The 20,066-nt window shown below is 41.2% G+C and overlaps 1 long non-coding RNA gene across 6 annotated transcripts in view; it reads left to right on the top strand.

The window, feature by feature from the left end:
* Window positions 1-20,066, top strand: part of LOC122967923 — a 52,518-nt gene that overhangs the window by 6,692 nt on the left and 25,760 nt on the right. Inside the window, exon 4 of one of the 6 annotated variants that reach the window (XR_006398714.1) lies at window positions 1,139-9,369. The exons of the other annotated variants lie outside the window; for them this stretch is intronic. This is a non-coding gene — a long non-coding RNA (uncharacterized LOC122967923). Of the gene's footprint in view, window positions 1-1,138; window positions 9,370-20,066 lie in introns of those variants that run through there. 6 annotated transcript variants of the gene reach the window in all.

The following is a 20,066-nucleotide window of genomic DNA, read 5'->3' as shown; positions in this document are numbered from 1 at the left end:
TAAACCCCAGAAGCCCTGGCCCTTTAAGTGAGCTAACCGGGGTGATTGTAGGCTCAAACCAACCTTAATTAGTACACTTACTGCACAGCGAGGGCAGGTATGAAGGCGAGCCTCCGCACTGCAGTTTCCCTCAGATTAAGCCTCTTTCAGACGAGGCTGTAACCTCCCACAATGACGCGGTAATTAACTTCATTAGCTTTCGATTCTCTTTTAGTTTTGGCAAAGTGGGTGAGGCTTAGTTTTGGCCTCCGTTGAGATGATAGTCACAGAAATCGGTTAATCTCATCTGTCTGTGTTTTATCTCCACCAATGTTGCTGTATTTCATGCGTGCTACCTGCTGTTCATCTTGGCGACATGCATGTGCATGAGCGGGTTGTAATGAGTCAGGCATCGGGTTTTAATAAGCAGAGCTTTACCCGCAGATCCTTCTGTGATTTGCATCCATGTCGGACACGAGGCGTAAAGCGGGGTGATTGATTCATGGCTCGTCCCATATTGGAGCGAGGGAGAGGGAGGAGAGAGAGAGAGAGAGAGATAGAGGAAGACTGTAGATTTATTATCAAGCTCAGCGACAAAAGGGAGGAAGAGAGTGTGCATATGTTAATCCGCTGGCTGAACGATGATCAAAGACTGGAACAAGCTGAGCCCTGCTGATCGCCTCGGGGCAAACGATGCTCTCCAAGCAGCTGGGAAAGTGTGCAGACGAGGAGTAAACAGATAGTTAGAAAAATCAATAGCAGAGGTTTGGGCCACAGCTTGGTGTGAAGGTCAGAGGAGACTGGTGTCCGCGGTGCGTGGAGGGAAGTCTGGAAACCAGGGGCACTTTTGGGTCAATTTAAGAGAAGTGATGTGTTTACAGCTGAGTTGTGTCCAGGCATGAAGGCAGTTCAAGCTGAGGTTACGGCTACTCTGAAAGGAAAAAAAAAAAAAAAAACACCACGAAAAACATCAGTTTCTGGTTCAAACTCAAACATCTAAGGATCCAATTCATGGGCAGTGGTATGGGTCTGTGTTTGGAATGAGGACCTCGCGTCAGCTCATTTGGGTTTCAAAGGAAGCAGGATTTTCTTTTTAGTGTCAAAACACCCTATGTGGGTCCTGTTTGTTCGTTATCTGTTATCCCACCTTCTTCTTTAGACTGACCCACAGTATTCCCACAAGGCCTCTTCTTCAGGTACCCACGCTGGCTGGCTGCTTTGGGAATTCGTGCCATCCCTGTGATCCCATCCTCAGGGCTCATTTTGGATTTTGCAATTGTCATTGCCATAAATATGCGATTCTCCCATGTCATCATGTAAATTCGGTAGAAAAACAAGCACTTTCTCTTTCTTCAAAACAGTCACCTCTCAGCGTCATAATGTGCAGTATCTGTTAATAAATAAAAATATCTGTCACTGCTCTGTTGATTATAAATTCATATCTTTGTTTGCCTATAGCTGAATAATTAAGATGACTTAGCTTTTTACCCCCAAGCTTTGGCTTCTTTTGACTTCCACCACTTCTGTAGCGGATTGTTTTTGTGATTAGTCACTTTGTTTAATCTGGTAATGATGGCATCCCCTCAGGCTAAATGCCTGATTCGTGCTTACCAGTTTATTTATTCATTTGTACTTTTGACGTGTTAATCTGCATAAACGGCGCAGAGCTCCACCAGGACCCCCGAACGTCTCTGCACCTGTCAATTACAACAAATCTGAGACACCAGGAAGCACCCACCCTGGTCTCCGCACCTTGATCATTGTAGAAGTCCGCCTGTCAATCAGCCCTGATTCACCTTGTCCTGTCAGGGAGATATTGATATTCAGCCCTTCATCTCTACCTCAAGTCTGCAGCATTAATTGAGCAGAACTGCTGCTAATTAAGATTGATGAGGGAATGTGCAGCACTGTATAGAAATAGACAATACAATACCACACAATGCAACGCTCTCTCTTTATTCTGAGGCAGTGGTTTCCAACCTTTTTGGCTTGTGAACCCCTAAAATGAAGCAATGTGTACTTGCACCCCTTCATTACTGGTTGCATTAGTATAGGTTTATCTTGCATATGCCTGAATGCTTTTTAGAGGTCTGAAAAGGTAAAACTGTATGTTAATTCACAATAAAAATGGAAAGATTTGAGGAAAGCCTTAAAAATAACCCTTTAAAAAATAAATGTTTTTTCTGCTTTCCTATCCTGTTAATCTTGCTATTTCCTACTCCTTGTTGGGGTTGGGAATCACTGTGTTAAGTGAATTCTTGAAATGCATAATTTTTTTTTTATCTCAGTCTATGTCTGGACCTGCATGAAAAAACCCATTGTGAATAACTGGTTTATGATTTCTTTAATGCACTTGCATGCTGTCTGGGAATATTAGAGCTTTGTACAAATATAAATTTTGCAAACCTTCAAGTAATATATGATATAATTAAGTTAAATAAAAGTGACATAGCATAGGGGCATTCTGGGTTTTTTAGGAGGGACATGGTAGTTTTACAGTATAGAACAGTACACCACACGTTAATAAAGATACACAGTCATAGTGATTTCCCACGTAGCCAGGAACGATAACACGACATGGTGTCAGAAGTTGGATAGTGTATCCCGAGAAGGTCACCTGCATTTGATAGAAGCCTGGTCAAGAAAAGAAAAGACCATGAAGGAAACCAGGTAAACACCCTTGTGTACTGTATGGGTGATAAAGCAGATGACGTACTGAAAGGATTGAACTTGTCCGAAGTGCAACAACAGCAATATGCTGCGGTAAGGGATGGATTTCATGGCTTCTTCGCTGTTGTGATGTGATATATGGAATAAGCACATTTTAACAGGAGAAAACAGGGAGAAAATGAAACTGTGGACTCATTTTTATCTGCTTCATACACATTGGCTGAACATTGCAATTATGGAACGTTGCATGATGAGCTAATCAAAGACAGACTTGTAGTAGGGCTATCAGATTGCGTGTCGGAGCGCATGCAGTTAGATAAGGATCTTATGCGATTGAGAAAGCAAGAAAGATGGAAGCAGAGCAACCTGCATGAGGACATAGCGAGCAAAAACGAGACATGCTGAGTGGATAGAGTTATGAGCAAAGGCAAATAGGTTGAGAAAAAGAAGAAACATAACCAGGGTGATAAGTCTAGCCAAGGGCACACAGAGAATAAGCTCAACAAGTCAGTACATAGAGAAAAGTGCATACTCCATTCCGTTGAACCGACTCTTTGCTCATTAGCTGGTGTTTGTATCTTTAGCAAGCTTGACTGCAATATGGGCTTCTGGCAAATCCTGCTAGCAGAGGAGTCCGCCAAGCTAACGACCTTCATCACACCATTTCGGCGTTACCACTTTAACCAGCTGCCAGTCAGGATAGTTTCTCCACCTGAACATTTCCAGAAAAGGATGATGACGGAGGTTACTGAGTGTCTAGAGGGCATAGTCTTGATCTGGGGCAGCTCACATGAAGAGCATGATTCCTGTCTTCATGCAGTCTTGACAAAGGCAGAAAATGCAGGCATAACCCTCAACATGGAGAGATGTGAGCTGTCACGAAGAGAAATTAAAATCCTGGGCCACATTATGTCAGAGGCAGGAGTTAAATGAGACCCAACCAAAACAGCAGCAATCAGAGAAATGGCAGAGCCAACTAAAACAAGTGACCTATGCAGCTTCCTAGGAATGGTGAACCAACTAGGAAAGTTCATCCCACAGCTTGCAGAGAAAGACAAACCTCTCAGAAACTTACTCTCAAAGAGGAACCAATGGTTCTGGGGAGCTGACCAAGACAAAGCCTTTAGCAGCCTGAAGGAGGAGCTATTATACACACCTGTGTTAGCCCTTTATAATCCAAACAAGGACAACAAAGTGTCAGCAGATGCGTCCTCTTTTGGATTAGATGCAGTTTTGCTGCCAAAGTGGAGTGAAGAATGGAGGCCTGCCTATGTAACCCCAGATTAGAATAGGAGTATAGGCGTAGATGTTGCTATTTTAGTATGTTTTCAATTCATGAAAGTTAATTGTAACGTTTTGGTCACCTAGAAAAGTCTTGTTCAACGTTTGGTTTTACTGAAAGACCATCTAAGGAGTTGGCTGGTCAATTTTTCCAGTAAGTACATTTTGTTTTAATGGTTTTGAGTGTGTTTTTTTCACTAGCCAGAATTAGCATTAGTATTAGCATTATCACAGTTAACCATACACTGTAAATGCACCATGCTAACCAAACTAGCAGCTAGCGTTAGGGTCAGCTCCACCCTCTCCACCAAATATGGTCACTTTGACTCCAAAGCATGAGCTCAGCTACCTCCCACCTAGAAAAAAAGTATGGGTGACCGATGCAAAGGTAACAGGAACTATGGTGGGTGAACACTCAGCACCACGTTCATACATGGTAGATGTGCCTCATGGAACTGTTCGCAGGAACTGCCATCACCTTATCCCTATGGAAAGACCTGAGAGTACACAAGACACTCAGACGCCCGCACCAATAAACACAGCAGTGTCTTCCCCAAATCAACCAACACCTAAACCTAGACCTGATTGTATTACAGTCAGAACCAGATTTGGCAGAGAAGTAATGAAACCACATAGACTGGACTTGTAAACAAAAGACAATTTGCAAAGGGAAAAAAAAGCAACAATGTTAATGTTACTGTTTTGTGAGAATGCCTCAGATAGGCTTGTTGCCTAAGGGAAATGTTTGTTTATTGGCCTGGAAAAAGCAGTGTTTGAGTTTATGGCTATGTTCTATAATAGGTCTAATACACCAAAGTAAATACTGTTTTGGTGTACTTAAAAGGGAAGATGTGGTGTAATTAAGTTATGTTAATGTGACGTAGCACATGCCCATGGGCAATCTAGGGTTTTTGGGAGGGGCATGGTGGTTTTTCAGTACAGTACAGTAGGCTACACGTTGCTGATAATAAAGATACTTTTGCAAAGTGATCATCATAGTGATTTCACATGTAGCCAGAAACAACAACATGACATAATTCAGACTCATGACCTCTGATTTATGGCCATTCATATTGTATGTAGCATATCGCTGTAAACCATCAAATTTTGCAGGATCGTTTGGAGTAGATGTGTGTATGTGCCATGTAAATTATGTTGCAATTATACAATGTATCTAAGAGTAATGGCAGTTTCTGCAAAATAGGCCATACCCAAATAAATTACAAATTGCAGTAATTACAATAAATTGTAAAAAATTAGTTACTCTTTTTGAGCCTCATCCAGTTATTTTTCTGACCAAATTTGCTGAAAATTGGATAATTTTTTTAAAAAGCTGGATGAAATCTGATAAAAATTTGATTAAATCAGGTAGAATAAAGGAAGAATTGATCGTCCATTAATGGCAGTGGTTTGGTGGTTTGATCCTCAGCTCCTCCTGTCAACATGTGGAAGTGTCTTTTAGCAAAACATGGAGCCACATATTGCTCAGGATGGCCAGGCCAACAATCCACCATCATTGCTGTGTGCAAGGGGGAATGAGGGGCACATTGTAAAATGCTTAGTGTAAAAGTGCTATGCACTTCTTTTAGCAAATGGGCATGGTCCCTATAGGCTACTTGAAGATTCATCTAGCACCAAAAAATCAGGGGAAACTACAAACCAAAGTCTAATCAGTTCTTCCTTGGCCCATGGTCCAACTTTTCACCAAATTTGAGTAAAATCTATTGAGTAGTTTTGGGATACTCTGCTTTTTAACAGAACCTCCTGTGTGTTTATAATGATCACATCATCTGAACTGTTTGCAACATATTATAAGTTTTGACTCAAGAATTGCTGAAGTGGATAAACCAGTCTGCCAGGAGAGTTGACAACACACCAAACATCAAAAGAAACCGACCGACCTCTTGTGCTGCAGCCTGGCCATAGCAAATCCTCCGTATGTTATCGGACAGTCGGAGACCTATAATTTACTGCAGTACGGTTCAGTTAGCCCTACAGCAGGCCTCTGGTTATCTGATGCAAATGTTCCCAAATGAAATGAATGGGAAATATCAACAAGCTCTGAGTAATTGCGGCTGATAAAAAATGCATGGGGGTTGTGGTGCTGGATTCGCTTCTCGCAGATGCAGGGAAGTTATCTCTCATTACCCGCACCGTGATAAAGTGCACTGACTTCACCGTCAAGCTAAAGCAATGCATTCAGCTCCGTCTAATAAAGTCTAGTGCCTACGATGCACTTGCCAGTGAAATCCATTTGCAGCAGTTTGTTACGGAGGAGAAATATTGTTACTGGCCATAGCGATTAATTTTCTCTCTCTGCTTTGACGCTTGTCTCCGTAGTTAAAAATCCCTGCACATGAACTCTGGATGTTTTATTCATTGTAAAATTTAATTTATGGATGTAGACTACAGTATGTGAGGATTTCACACTAACAACCCCCACAGAGCACTTAAAAAGTAGTCTGTCGCAGTTCTTCATACGATATCAGTTAGTTTTCAGCACCAACTTGTCATTAGGCTATCTGTTTCTTGCTGCCATAACTCAAGACTTCAGTCCTTCTATCTGTCACCTGAGTGTCAGGAGTCAGGAGGAACTCTGATTCAATCTGCCATGCAAAACAGCTGTTTGCCTCCAAGAAATGTGAATAATAAAGAGGATGACAAGACGGCTGTCGCAGCGAGCACAGCGGGGGATCCAAACTCCACAAACCAAAAACATGAGACTAGATTATGAGGAATGGATGAGGTTGGTTTCATGGCAAAGATGAGCAGCTTCTCCGTGCTGCTGGGAAATTTATAGTCTGTGGAGATTTGAAAAATATTCAAACAGGAAAATACGATGTGGATGCTGCCTAAAAAAATCTAGGAAAGGTCAGATGAAAGACGGTGCCAGTTTTTCTGCATGTTTTAGTCCATTTGCAACTTTACATCAACTTACTGCTGAATTTTTATTTTTGTATGTTTTTGAATTTTTGAATCTTTTTCTTACCTTCCAAGTTGGTCCCCTTTTAGGTGTTAAAGTCAAAATGCAAGCTGCAAATTAGCTTTAGAGAGATACATAATCCAAAACAGTGAAATATCATGTCACCTTTTATTTCTGTTAATGTCTTATCTTTGTGGGGTAGTGCAGCTGAAAGCAGAGCTGTTTTTAGGTCTCTTGGGACAAATCCAGGTCAAGTCTTACGTCTTCAAAAGCAAATTAGAATTCAAGGTAGAAGTCTTTCAGGTCTCTGAATGCTGATTATTAAAATACACCATGTTTGATCATTTTATTTTCAGAGCTGTGTTAAGTGTTCTTTCATAGCTGTCTTATTAATTTTTTGTTTTTGTTTTGAAATTTTACCAAGTCAAACCTTGAGACCTGAATGTTTTTAGCCATGCTTGCAGCATGACACGTTGTACACACTCATGGTTCTCAGAGGATGACATTCTTGATTTTAAGTCAAATATCTTGACAACTATTTGATGGATTGCTATGAAATTTGGTACACACCTTCATGTCCCTCACAGGATGACTTGTAATAACTTATGTGATCTTCTGACTTTTCATCTAGTGCAATCATCAATTCAAAATTTCAATTTTCCCACCCTTAAGACCAAATACCTGAAAACTATCAGCCTCATCTATACCTTATGCTTAATGCTTATTATGTAATATTAGCATGCTACCGGAGATTAAGAAGGTGAATATGGTAACATTGTATCTGCTCAACATTAGCATGTTAGCATTGTTATTATGAGTATGTTAGCATGCTAAAGTATGGCTGTTGACTCTTAGTCTTGTTTGCTTTCATGTCTCACCGCAGTCAAATCCAAGTCACAACTTTTTTGTTTTTTTAACTTATAGTGTACAGCTCTGAGTGAGAGCACAAAAACATGGCATTACCCAGGATGATGATCATTTAAAAAAAAGTAGACATAGAAGTAAAAGTTGTTCTCTGTGATGCATTATCCAAGTTTCACTTAAATTAATGGAATCTAATGGCTTCCTGGAAAATGGAAAAACATTTTGAAATATTAAAAACAACATATGCTTTGGAAAATGTTGGATTTAAAGTGTGAAATCTAAAGTATATGTGGGCATTAAGACCAAAAACAGCCCTGCATTAAAACAGTGAAGGGGCCTGAGTTGGTGAGGGCATGTTGTTAAAGATACCAGTGAGACAACAAAATACAATACAAGATGTTCAATTGGAGTATCGGATGCCAAAATCTGGTTCATAGCACTTAGAGACAGGATTTTACAGCTCTGGAAAGTTATCAGGACCGCAACTATTTTATCTTTCATTGCGACAATGGCGAGATAAACAACAGAAACACTCTGTCCGTGTTACAAAGTATTCCACTAGGAATGCAGAATGCAGCACCTCGCCAGATGACGCTGCATTGCATTGCAGCAACTGGGTGACCCCACGTTTTTTTTGCCAGAGCTCTCTGCGTTTGCACCTCTGATGTGTCAGTGGATCGGCCGCATTCAAATGAATGAGGGCTGCATTTTTTCCCGTCAGGGCAAAGTCGTTGTACACAGCGGCCATGCAGAGATTTGTAATAATTGAATGAAACATGCAAAAACCAAATTATGAACGTTCATTGCTCTGCCCAACCTTTCCCAATTCTTCTCAACATACTGTCAAAAAATGATCCCTTTTGGATGACAGATAACATTTCTGTGACCTTTTGAGATTTGCATGTTGCCCGTGCAGATGAAAAGATCATCAACAAACCGGAAAAAAAACCTCACTTTTCAACTAGGGTTAATGCTTGTGGCAGTGCACTGACGTCAACAGCTGTTCTCAAACAAGCCCTTTGATGACTCATTGACAGCAGAAGCTCCCGATTGCCACTTTCACTAACTGGGGAAATGTCAGCGTCTGCACTCGGCGGCGGCTGATCACAGTCCCTCTACAGCTCTCGCCTGCCAGAACGAGGCAGTGATGAAATAGCTCTGGTGTTAATGGATGTGAGAGCAATGTTGACCCTCTCCAAAGAGCAGGCTCTCTGTCTCCATTAAAAAGGGCCTTTGCTTTGGTCTGGATCAGAGCCTTGGCTCTCTCTGTGCCACAGGGAGTAACCAGACAAAGGTAATTGTAAGCCTCCTCTGCCCCTCCACCTCCACATCAGGACTCAGGGGAGTGCCTTGGAGGACAAGGATTCCGAAGTAGAAAGAAAACACACACAGACAAGTAATGATTAGGTTATTAGCGTTGAGGTGACTAATTACCTAATTGTACTGTCAAAAGGGGGAGCAGGCGGGGGAGCTGGGCTGCAAGGTGAGGAGAGGAGAGGGGAGCAGAGGTGGAGTGTTTGGAGAGACTGGGGTTCATATCCTCTCTCCTCCCTCCCCAGGCTGGGCTGCAAGGGTGGGTCCCTCGCTCCATCTCTCTTTCCCCGCGGCGTCCCCCCAGCCTGCTGTTCGGGTCCCGGTGACATCTGCTCATAGCGCGGCGTGTCCTCCCCCCCCCCCCCCCCCTCGGAGGCCGGAGTCCCCCCACACACACACACCCCCGCATGTCTCCCCGTGCAGATGTTGCAGTCCCTGGGTCCTGCCTGCGTGGAGAGCGTCAGGCCCGTTTGATGTGTGATGAAACGGAATCGAGCGAGCCACTCAGGGGCTCAGGGAGCAGAGGGGGTGAGGAAGGGTACCAGGAAGGAGAGGAGGGAGGGGGTAAGATTACAGGGAGGAAGGGATGTTGGGATGAGTCTCATTACAATATCAATCAGAGGCCGAGCATAGAGCACAGGGTTGGGATGTCCCTGCACTGGAGGTCAAAAACCTCAGGAGGAAGATGATGAGAAGGAGGAGAGGAAAGGAAAGGAGATAAGGAGAGGAGAGGGAAGAAATAAGGAGAAGAAAAAGTGGAGATGTTGTGAGAGGAATAAAAACCAGAGGAGAGGAGGGAATACAAAGTGAAATGAAAGAAAAAGAAATTGGATGAAAGAAAAGAGATGATGAGAAAAAAGCAAGAAGGGGAGGATATGAGACATGGTGAGAGGAAAGGAAAGCAGAGATGAGAGAGAAAGAAAGAGGAGATAAGAAATGAGGAGAGAAAAAAGGACAGATGAGGGAAGGAACATAGATAAGGGAAAATGAGATGAGAGGAAAGGAAACATCAGGGGAGATTCAATTGTAGGAGATGAGAAAAAATAAAGTGAGAGGAGAAGAAACCAGGAGAGATGAAATGAAACAAAAAGGGAGGAAAGGAAAGTAGATGAGAGAAATCATGAGATTTAAGGAAACAAGAGGATAAGAAAGAGGAAAAAGGAAAGCAGAGAAGAAAGTGGGTGAGTGGAGACAATTGAATGAGAAAAGAGGAAACTAGAGGAAATGAAAATGTAAAGAATATGAGATGATGAAAGAAAAGATGAAGAGACAGAGTAAGAGGAAAAGCAAAAGGACATGAAGAAGAAACAAGGAAAAAAAGCAATGTAAACTAGATGAGAGGAGAAAAATTGAGATTAGAGAAGAGCAAGCAAGTGTAGAGGAACTGAGATAAAATGAGAGGAAACAAAATGGGATGACAGGAAAGTAGATGAAAGGATAGGAGATAAGAGAAAAGGAATGAGAGGAGAGGGAGCAAGTGGAGAGGAAATGAAAGGAAACAAAAGGTGAGGAGAGACAAGTAGATAAGAGAAGACGGGATGAAAGGAAAGGAAACCAGAGGAGAGGAAAGAGGAAACCAGGGGAGAAGAGAATACATTTTAGAAAGGAAAGGAGACAAGAGGAGAGGAAGGCAAAGGAAGGAAAATGGAGAGTAGAGGAGGAAGCTAGAGGAGACAAAGTGAGAGGAAAGAAAAGGAAAGAAGAGGACAGGAAGTAAGAGATGAAAGGAGAGGGGGGGAAGGAGACAGGAGACAGGGTGAGGAAACCAGAGGGAGAGACAAGGAAGCAAGACGAGAGAAGAGGAAGTAAAATTAGAGAAAAGGAAAGAGAAGAAGAGAAGAGGAAATGAGGGGTGAGGTAGCAGATGAGAGGAGACGACGAGTAAAGGAGACAAGAGGAAACGACATTAGAAGAGAGAGAAAAGCAAAGACGAAAAGCAAAGATACAAGTAGATGAGTGAAGAGGAAGCAAGAAGAGAGGAATTCAGATGAAGGGAGCCGAAACAAAAGGGGAGGCAAGGAAAGTAAATCAGAGAAACCGTGATAAGAGGAGAGGAAGCAAGAGTAGAGGAGCTGGTCGCAGCTTTATCTCTTTCTTCCCCCAACATGGCTTCCTCCCCTGCGTTCCTCTGTATTCCCTCATTTACTCCTGCATCTCTCTGCCTAATCTTGCTCCCTGTGCAGTATGTTAATTATTGTTGTGAAAGAACAGAAAGTTAATGACAACGGCGTGGAGGATGATGATGATGATGATGATGATGATGCGATTATGATTACCGCTTAGTGCGGGCAGTGGCGTGCCTGATATGAAAAAGTTTAACAGGAGGAAGTGGATGAAGAAGCACTAACAGGGGGGATCAGGTGAAGCGATGGATAGGTTAGCAGTTAAAGATCAAAGTGAAAAACAAAGGCGGATTTCAAACGGGCCCAGAGAGCTTGGCAACAGACCCACGGCTCCTCTGATAATACTTAGATCTATAAATGTTTCTTTTTTTATTTATTTATTTTCTTATTTATTTTTAAAATTATTCATCGCCATAATAATTTGGGCCTAACAAGCACTTGAGGGAGACGGCTTCCTTTTGCATCTCTCTCTCCCCCATTTCTTTAGTTCCCCGCTCCGTGGTGCAGGGAGCTCAGGGATTTGGGGGCACTATTAGAGAGAATTTCTTTTATTTGCTGCTAATGAATGATATGCATGATACTATTTTCTTTTTTCTTGTGTACTTTGTGGGGGTAACTGCGAGGATTGGGGCAGGAGCTGGAGAATTGGACTCTTTTTCAAGGCTTTGTTCATTTAACCCTCTTCTCGCCTTCCGAGCGAGTGCATGAGGTTGTTATCGTCGCTTTGCCAGATTTCCAATTCAAATATGCTATCATACTTCACTTGACACTGCTGATATGGCATAGTTTGACTTTGTTTTGCTATTTTCAGTCACACTGTATGTTTATGAAATATGGGTTAACTGGTCTGTAGATGTAAGGAGATGCACAGCAGGTCTGTGAAAGTCTCTCTGCCACCAAGACAAATAACTGCATATTTATTGTTCTTTATTGTTCTTGGTGATTAAAATGATTCCAACTTGTTTTTTTAAATGCCCACATGGTGCAAAAACAAATCAATTTACTTTATTTCTCATGTGTGTTGAGTTACTCACAGTACATGTTTTAATCTGCCTTTTTGCACGGCCAAAACTTATGAAGCTCACAATGAACTCAAACACATTGCTGTATCCTCGAAAATTATGCCAAAAAAAGAAAAAGGGAGATAAGAAGAATGTGGACTCAGTTTTAGGGTGTGAAAGAAACGCACCATTCTTCAATTTTAACAAAATCAAATAGGTCAGCTGTGAAATCACCTTATTTGTGTCGCAGAACGGTCTCAGTGAAGACTAAACTCAGTCGTTTGTAACTGATCTTCTGACCGAGGAAATGTGGATTATCGAACCACAGAACTGCTCAAACTGCAATACAGCTGACCAAAATGTTGGACCTGTCAGAAAAATCCATATCCAAAATCCAAATTATTCGGGTGATTAATCAGATGTGATGATTCCCCTCAAACTGAATGATAGGCTTAGTCTGTACTGTGTCTGCCCGTCTTAAGTCAATGCTGAGATATCTACAGGTTGTTTTACAGCCTGTTTAAGTCTCTAGACTGACATGTCCTATGACGGAAACTTATCACTTCTCTTTTACATCTCTCACACGTTCTCACCTTTCAGATATGTTATGAATTGAACTGTTTTAGCATGTGAAGAACCTTGAATGTGAAGTTTTTTTTGTCAGTGTGCCAGCATTTTTTCATTTGTTATAGGATAACACACAGCTGAGACAATTATAAAATACGTACATAAAATGAGAAGAGTGATGCTCAATTAATCTCTTCTCATAGTTTAATGCCTGATGAAGGTCTATGAATGCAATGTTGCTTTTTCAACAAATGAACGCTGAGAGTGTGCAGGAGTCTACTACCCTCTCCTCATATTCAGTCATAAAATGTGTTCTAAAATGAGAAACACACTGTCATCAGGAGAGTGCAGTTTTCCTTGTCTTCAGAATTTGAATGCCATTAATCCTTAATGGCAGATTTTTTTGTTTGTCGACAGTTTTGGGAGACCAAACCAGACCAAATGACTTGTTAAATCTGATAAAAAAAATTAAAAAAAATTTACAGTGTATTCTCCTGATGCCATGTTATATAAAGTATTTATTTTGCTGATTGTGCAAAGATGTTGATATTCACCGAGGGAACACTGACCTTCACCTATCCATGCAGGAAATAATGCAAATATCTTTTAAAGTGTCATCCCAGTAGACTTTTGGAACAACTGCACACACACAAATACACACATGCATACATAGACAAACACAGGAACATAAACTACTTTGCCTGTAGTGATGGCTGCAGTATTATATTCCAAACGTTAAAACAGCAGCACACACCAGTGTGCTCTGTGCCGGTGTAAACATGGCCTGATAATGACCTCCCTCCAGACTGGAGAGCTGCTCCTCCTCGGCTGTACGTCCCCCCCCTCTCCTCTTCTTCTTCTTCTTCTGCGGTGTGATGTGTGTTGACCCAGGCTCCAAAAACTTTGAAGTTGCCTCTCTGCCACCTTCTGCCTAAGTCGGCAGCTTCAGATGGGAGTTGATGGAGGTGCTATTGTCTCCCATTGGAACGTGCTGCAGGAGAGGTTGTGTGATGAATGTTTGAGCAGCGGTGATAAAGCTGCACTTTTCCCATGCTGAGAGTCGTGCCAGAGGCTTCACATGCCTCGCCGGTCAGGAGGGGAGAGTCCAGGCCGGGCTGCCCTGATCTTTACCTCCTACACTGGGCTATATGGATGGGGCTTCAGGGAGCTTTGGGGCTAAAGGTCAACTGTAAAAGTACGGCGCACAAGTCCATAACACACCTGAGAGAAAACACTTGCTAGTGTTGATGTGCAGATTCACACTGACGCCTGTCTTTTCTTCTCTTTTTGACACATGGAACAAAAACAAACCTTGTACTAATATGTGCCGACGCTGAGGGCTCGTGTTGATATTTAATGAATCGCTGTAAATGACCATTAATTAATAAACTTCATACTTCAGTCTCCAACGTGTTGCATGAGCAAATGTTTAACTTTTAATCTCTGAGCAGAGATGTCGACACATGCTCGAGTCTGATTTTAAAAACCACCACAGATTGACTCAATTAGACCAATCCAGTGAAAGATATCTCTCAACATGTAAGGTGGCGATGTTGAATCCCCGGCTTTGTTTGCTTCTGCACAGCTTGTTGCTCCCCAAACCCTGAACATCTGTGCAGTGGGAGGGGCTTAGGTGGGGGGGAGGGGGTTGATGGCAGGCCACATGGGGAGGGCCTCTTCTCCCTCAGTCTGTCAGCCCACCTGACTGCTGCTGTGGCAGGCCTGCCCAAGGCAAGACCACAGGCTAGGGCCTCCTGTGGGCCTCCAGCAGAGCTCGCCAGCCTCCCTGAGCCCATTAGAGCACCCCTCCTCCCACGCCGCCTGGGCGGCCCCCACCCAGCCCTGCAGCCCTCTGCCCCAAGATGCCATCGCTCTCTGTCCTGCTCTGCTCTGAGCTGGAATAACTCTATTGTTTTCCACTGTTTGCCATGTTGTGTCTGTAATAGGAGCAGTTTGGGGGCATGTGTTTTCTTTTTTTTTTCAAATTTATTTTTTCTGCCTTTGCTTGCCTTGTCCTCAGGCTGCAAGGTTTCAAATCAGGCTCCTGAGAGGCTCTGGCCTCCAGTGGTGTGAGAGTATTTTTAGGGAACAAATCCCAGGAATGCCTTTTTACAGTAACTGCACTAATGTGGTATGACTGTCAAAGCTTCCACCTGTGTCCACCACTCCCCTGAACAGTCCAACATGGAGGATTGTTGAAGCACTTAACCTGGATACACTGTGTCTCATAGCAAACACTAAAGCAGGGTATACTTCTGCTGTATAGTTCTCCCTGTGTCTCTTGTATCTTTGCTTTAATGAGATCATCTCAGGAGCGACTGAGATTCTCGGCGGCAAGGTGAGGTGGTGGGGGAAATGATCAGATATTCTGGATATCCTGTGATTCTGTCTATTTGAGTCTTTTTGATCTAAATGAAACTACAGTGTGCAGAACGGACCCTGCATGTGAATCAGAAGCTGCGACTTTGCATACGAGCTGCAGGAATACAAGGAGAACAAATTCATGTTCAACCCCAGTTGTGGATGCAATTTGTGAACGTGAGCTTCTGAAGCGCGCTGTAATGGTTCAATTTATAATTAATCATATCTGATTTGCCAGATTGCCATAAACTTGGGGAATAAAAATTTTGGAGTGTTGGGGTTTCTGATTTTTTTAAAGCATTAAGTATTCATGATCCTTGATGGATATATAAACTGTGGTAAATCCATTGCCTTGAATATTGATTATCTCTTATTAAAAATGCAGTTTGATAAGAAGTAAGCAGCTTTCTCTGGTCAGTCTCCCCCCGTTTTACAACTTTCATATTATTTTTTTAATTCCTGACCTCCTTGTGGTGTTTCCCTGCTTGCAGTTCAGTATGCCAATTAGCTGTAGAGCTCTTTAACGAGCAAGTCATTAGTTCTAATTAGGATGTGGTTAACTGCGATGCATTAAAAGGCGAAACCCATCATGTTGAAGGATGGTGGTGTCGCCACTAAGCCCGACTGGAAACAGCTGTTGACTTTCCTGAGAGGGTCACGCTATAAACAAATACTCCCCTGAGCACAGTGAGAAGATGGGACACCTACTCAACAAAATGATTGGCATGCAACATTAAGAAAAGCAGGTAATTGAAGTCTGCAGTTGAAAAAAAAATGGTACTGCCTGTCTCTATATTTTATTTTTTGAATATATAATGGGTGTATGTAAGGTGTAGGCCCACAAAATTATTTATTGTAACCTTCTGTTCAACCCTGTCTCCTAAAAATTACATTTATATAATTCTAATTTGCTACATCAAATACATTTCAAAATAAACACAATTCCTCCTGATTATGTTTTTAATGAACCATTCGTGATGTGTTCATATTGAATGAATCTGCATAATATTCTCTATATTTGGGTTTTCAGCACAAAAACTTCCTGGGGCAACTAAAATGTTTTTACAGTTTACACAGAAAAAACAAAACAAACAAACAAAAAAACATCGAAGGTGAAATGAAATAAGATGTCTTTCTCCAACCTCACAGAAATACGTGAAATGACCACAACCTCTTAACACCGCATCACGTAGTGATGGCACATAATGTGTTACAACTTACATGCTGGTACGGCGGACATAATGCCAATGGAGAGTCAATTAGGATCTTTTGTTGTGGTAGACACACAAATATGATACAGAGAAGTGACGTACTTCAGATGATGTCTATATAAGGTGACAAATGTCCCATAACTGGAGGTCACAGGCTAGATAGATAGATGCAGGAGACTCCTGTTTGCTTTCCATTTCCAACCAGAGAGCAAACAGCTTTAAAAAAACAAAAAAACAAAGCATAACTATGATTGTTGTTGTGTTTACTGTTGCCATGATGACAAAGGTAGCCTAACTTTAAGGAAGTAGTAACTTTAACCCACACCACGTTTCAAGTGATCATTTTAACCCAAACCATGATCTCTCCCTAATGTGATTTTTGTGCCTAAACCTAACCAGACCTTGACTGCAGTGTTGTCACACCATGAAACATCATTATTTTTTAACAGTGATTTGTAAAAGCAGGCTGATCTCACAGAAATACATGAAATGACTATGACCTCTTAACACATGTAATTTTAACACATTACATGCCACCACTACAGAATGTGATGTTAAGAGGTTGTGTTCATTTCACGTATTTCTGTGAGATCAGGTTCTCTTTTTCTATATTTAACCAAACCACCACCATTCTTAGCTCTGATAAGATACTATGTATTGTATCACTGTCCTGGATCTCTGACATCAGTCTCAGCAGAATGCTAAAAATACAAACTCAGCTGTGGTAGGAAATCTTTTTTGCAACCTATAAACTGGGAAAAACAGGCACCTGATATTACAAATCATGTAAAATCAAAGATGGCGCAGAACCACCATGCTATGCAGGACTGTGATATCTACAGTCCTGGATCAATGCTAGATCTTCAGTGTCTCCCGTGTCAAAGTCCTGCGCTTCGTTGGACCACCATCCAACACAAACACCTCCAAAGGGTTTCTGTGTGGCACAAGAATGGGTCGCACTTTATTTTACAGTACACTAATAAGACGTATTAAGCCATACTTTGTATTAAATTAGACAAAAACAAACACCATACACCTAAATTATGCTGTAATTAGAAACTGCATATAATGCTGTATTAGACCCAAAATATACTATACTTAGACACTATAAGACCAGATTATACTCTAATCAGAAACCAAATAAGAGATCCTAATACACTATTAGACACCATTTTAGAAGATCATAGTCTAATAAGAAGTCAAATACAATTCCATATCAGATCCACAATATACTACAGTTAGATGCTATTCTACCCATACAACAAAATTATGTTATAAATAGACAATACATTGTAATGCTACCAACATAGGCTGATGAATTTAATGCCATATTGTGTCGGGCATAGCCTTTATAATAGACAAAACACAGGGCTCAGAGGACAATACATTTATTTGGCCTTTACTTACATAGTTTAATGTTCTTACAGGGTCATTTGTTGCTCATATGAAGAAAACTGTACCATAAACTTAAGTCAAACCACATCTGGTCACATCACTACTTGACACGTTCCCTCATAGCCTGCATGTTCTCCGGAGTCCTGTGGAGTTTGTAGGTAATACATAATGTAATACATCCTTCCTCAGCGCTCAACTCCCATACCAGTTAAGACGTTAAACCATTTAATGCCATGTCACCATCCAATCCCAGTAACATTATGCTATGGAAGCTGCCAGAACATTGCATCTTTATTTCCCACTGTTTGGTAATTTTCTGACACATTACAACAGAACTTTACTGTAAACTAAAGGGAAATCACATATCTGTCACTTGAGACATACCAACACTGTCTTCAGCTGGTCCCGTGCTCTGTAGTCTAGTAACATGCTGCAGGCTACTTAAACATCAGACCATTTAATGCCGTGTTACTATCTAACCCCAGTAACATTATGGAAGTTGCCAGGACGTTGCATCTTTGTTTCCCACTGTTACCCTTGTTAGACTTTCTTAGAGGGTATTTACATTACAAAACAGCTGTACCATAAACTAAAGTGAAATCACGCATCTAACCCTAACCCAAAACATATTAAAGCTGTATTGGTGTAATGATGGGTCGCCGTTTCTAGATCTCTAGTAAATAGTAAGTAGCATTACAAAAATAGTTAATTGATGCACAGATTTGCATATATTACCCAGGTTAAATAAACACACGTGGTATTTATTGATTGATTGTTTGTGTATTGCAATTTGCTTGAGTCTGGGGTACCAGGGTGGGGACGCTGAGCTGTTGCACCTGGTCGTTTGTCTTTGAACGAGTAAATAAGCTAATTGTAATAGTAAATTGAAATCTGTCGGTTTCATGCACAAACTTACCTCTGCCTGTTCTCCTACCCCCAGGATGTTCAGGCAAAAGCATTCCCCAGCAGCTCGCACATCTATTAATAGTTCCAGGAGGGCAACAAGCAGGAAGTGGGTAGAGGGGAGTTTACACACCCAAATATAAACCTAATAAATACCAATAAATATCTTACATAAATAAATAAATTCGAACAGTACAACCAAACTCCCCTCTACCCAGTCACTGTCACTGATTCAAATGGTTTTACTCAGTTCAGTTTAAAGATTTGTATTCACCGACTATGTTCTTTCTTTTTTACTAAGTGATCACATCACCATTCTTAAAACTTTGACATTACAGTGCTTCTGGCTGTCTTTTGTTAAATAGTAAGTTTAGTCTGTTGCTGGTTTGAATTTTATCATTCAGCTCTAGGCCTGCAAGTTACCACATCATAATTTTTCTGTGGCTTTCACTGCTTTAAGTAAACTTTTAACTATGAAATAACATAGCTTACTGTATATCACAGCTGAGCAACAACAGTGCTTTCTGTCACCAGTGAGGGGAGTTTATAAGCTACTCAGTGAATGACAATGGTGATTCAGTATAGTCAGATTAGTTTGTGGATTCAGTGTTTAAGATTCAGTCTTGCATGTACTGAACACCTCATGTAAACACTGTTTGATTTAAGAATTTGAACAAACAACCAATGCTATGTTACTTTTTGTTGAGAACAGTGTATTGATTCTAAGCTCTGAGGAAGAACACATAGGCTATGTGGCAATTTTACTTTACTTTTGTGATAAAACTGTTGAAATGTTTATCCGCGACAAGCTACACACAGTTTAACAGCAGTATAAGTAAGAAGAGTCATAAAGTCTGTGAACAGCAGTATCTATCTAAAGTTTGCTAACATCAGCTAACATTAGCTTACATTAGCCACCATTAGCTACTGGTCAAACAAATACTAGAGCAGCGAAACCTCTAAGTATATTGAATTGAGCAAGCGTTTTATTATTTATGAATACAACTTTGAAAGAGAGAATGTTTCTTCATCTGAAAGTTTTCATAGTCTCACTTTAAGAACGGTCCTAGCTAAATTAGCCACCTTTGAAAACTTAACTTATTTCCTGTTATAAATTGAACAGCGGACCAGTATTTTTTTTTAAATTCAAGCGCACATGTATAGTTTGGCTGAGTATATCCTTTTATTTTGCATATGGGGAAGCAGTTAAGGTAAAGTTTTAACAGATTACTTAAAAACAATTGAATGATGATAATTCATAACAGCATAAAGATTTTGTGGAGGCACTGTGGAGAACAATCCTTCAAAGTACTTTCGCAAACCCATTTTTGTTACTATTTAGCTCCTTACTAAGAAGCTATCCTAGACACTTACATTTCACAGACCCTTTTAGGAGCGGCTGTTTGGTACTTATGGAGGATCTGAATCCCATTACACATAAGTCGAAATAGTTGGCAGACAGCTGTTTTTGCTA

This window comes from Thunnus albacares, chromosome 18 (genome assembly GCF_914725855.1).
Source record: "Thunnus albacares chromosome 18, fThuAlb1.1, whole genome shotgun sequence".
Lineage (NCBI taxonomy): Eukaryota > Metazoa > Chordata > Actinopteri > Scombriformes > Scombridae > Thunnus > Thunnus albacares.
This window is presented reverse-complemented; position numbering and strand designations above follow the sequence as displayed.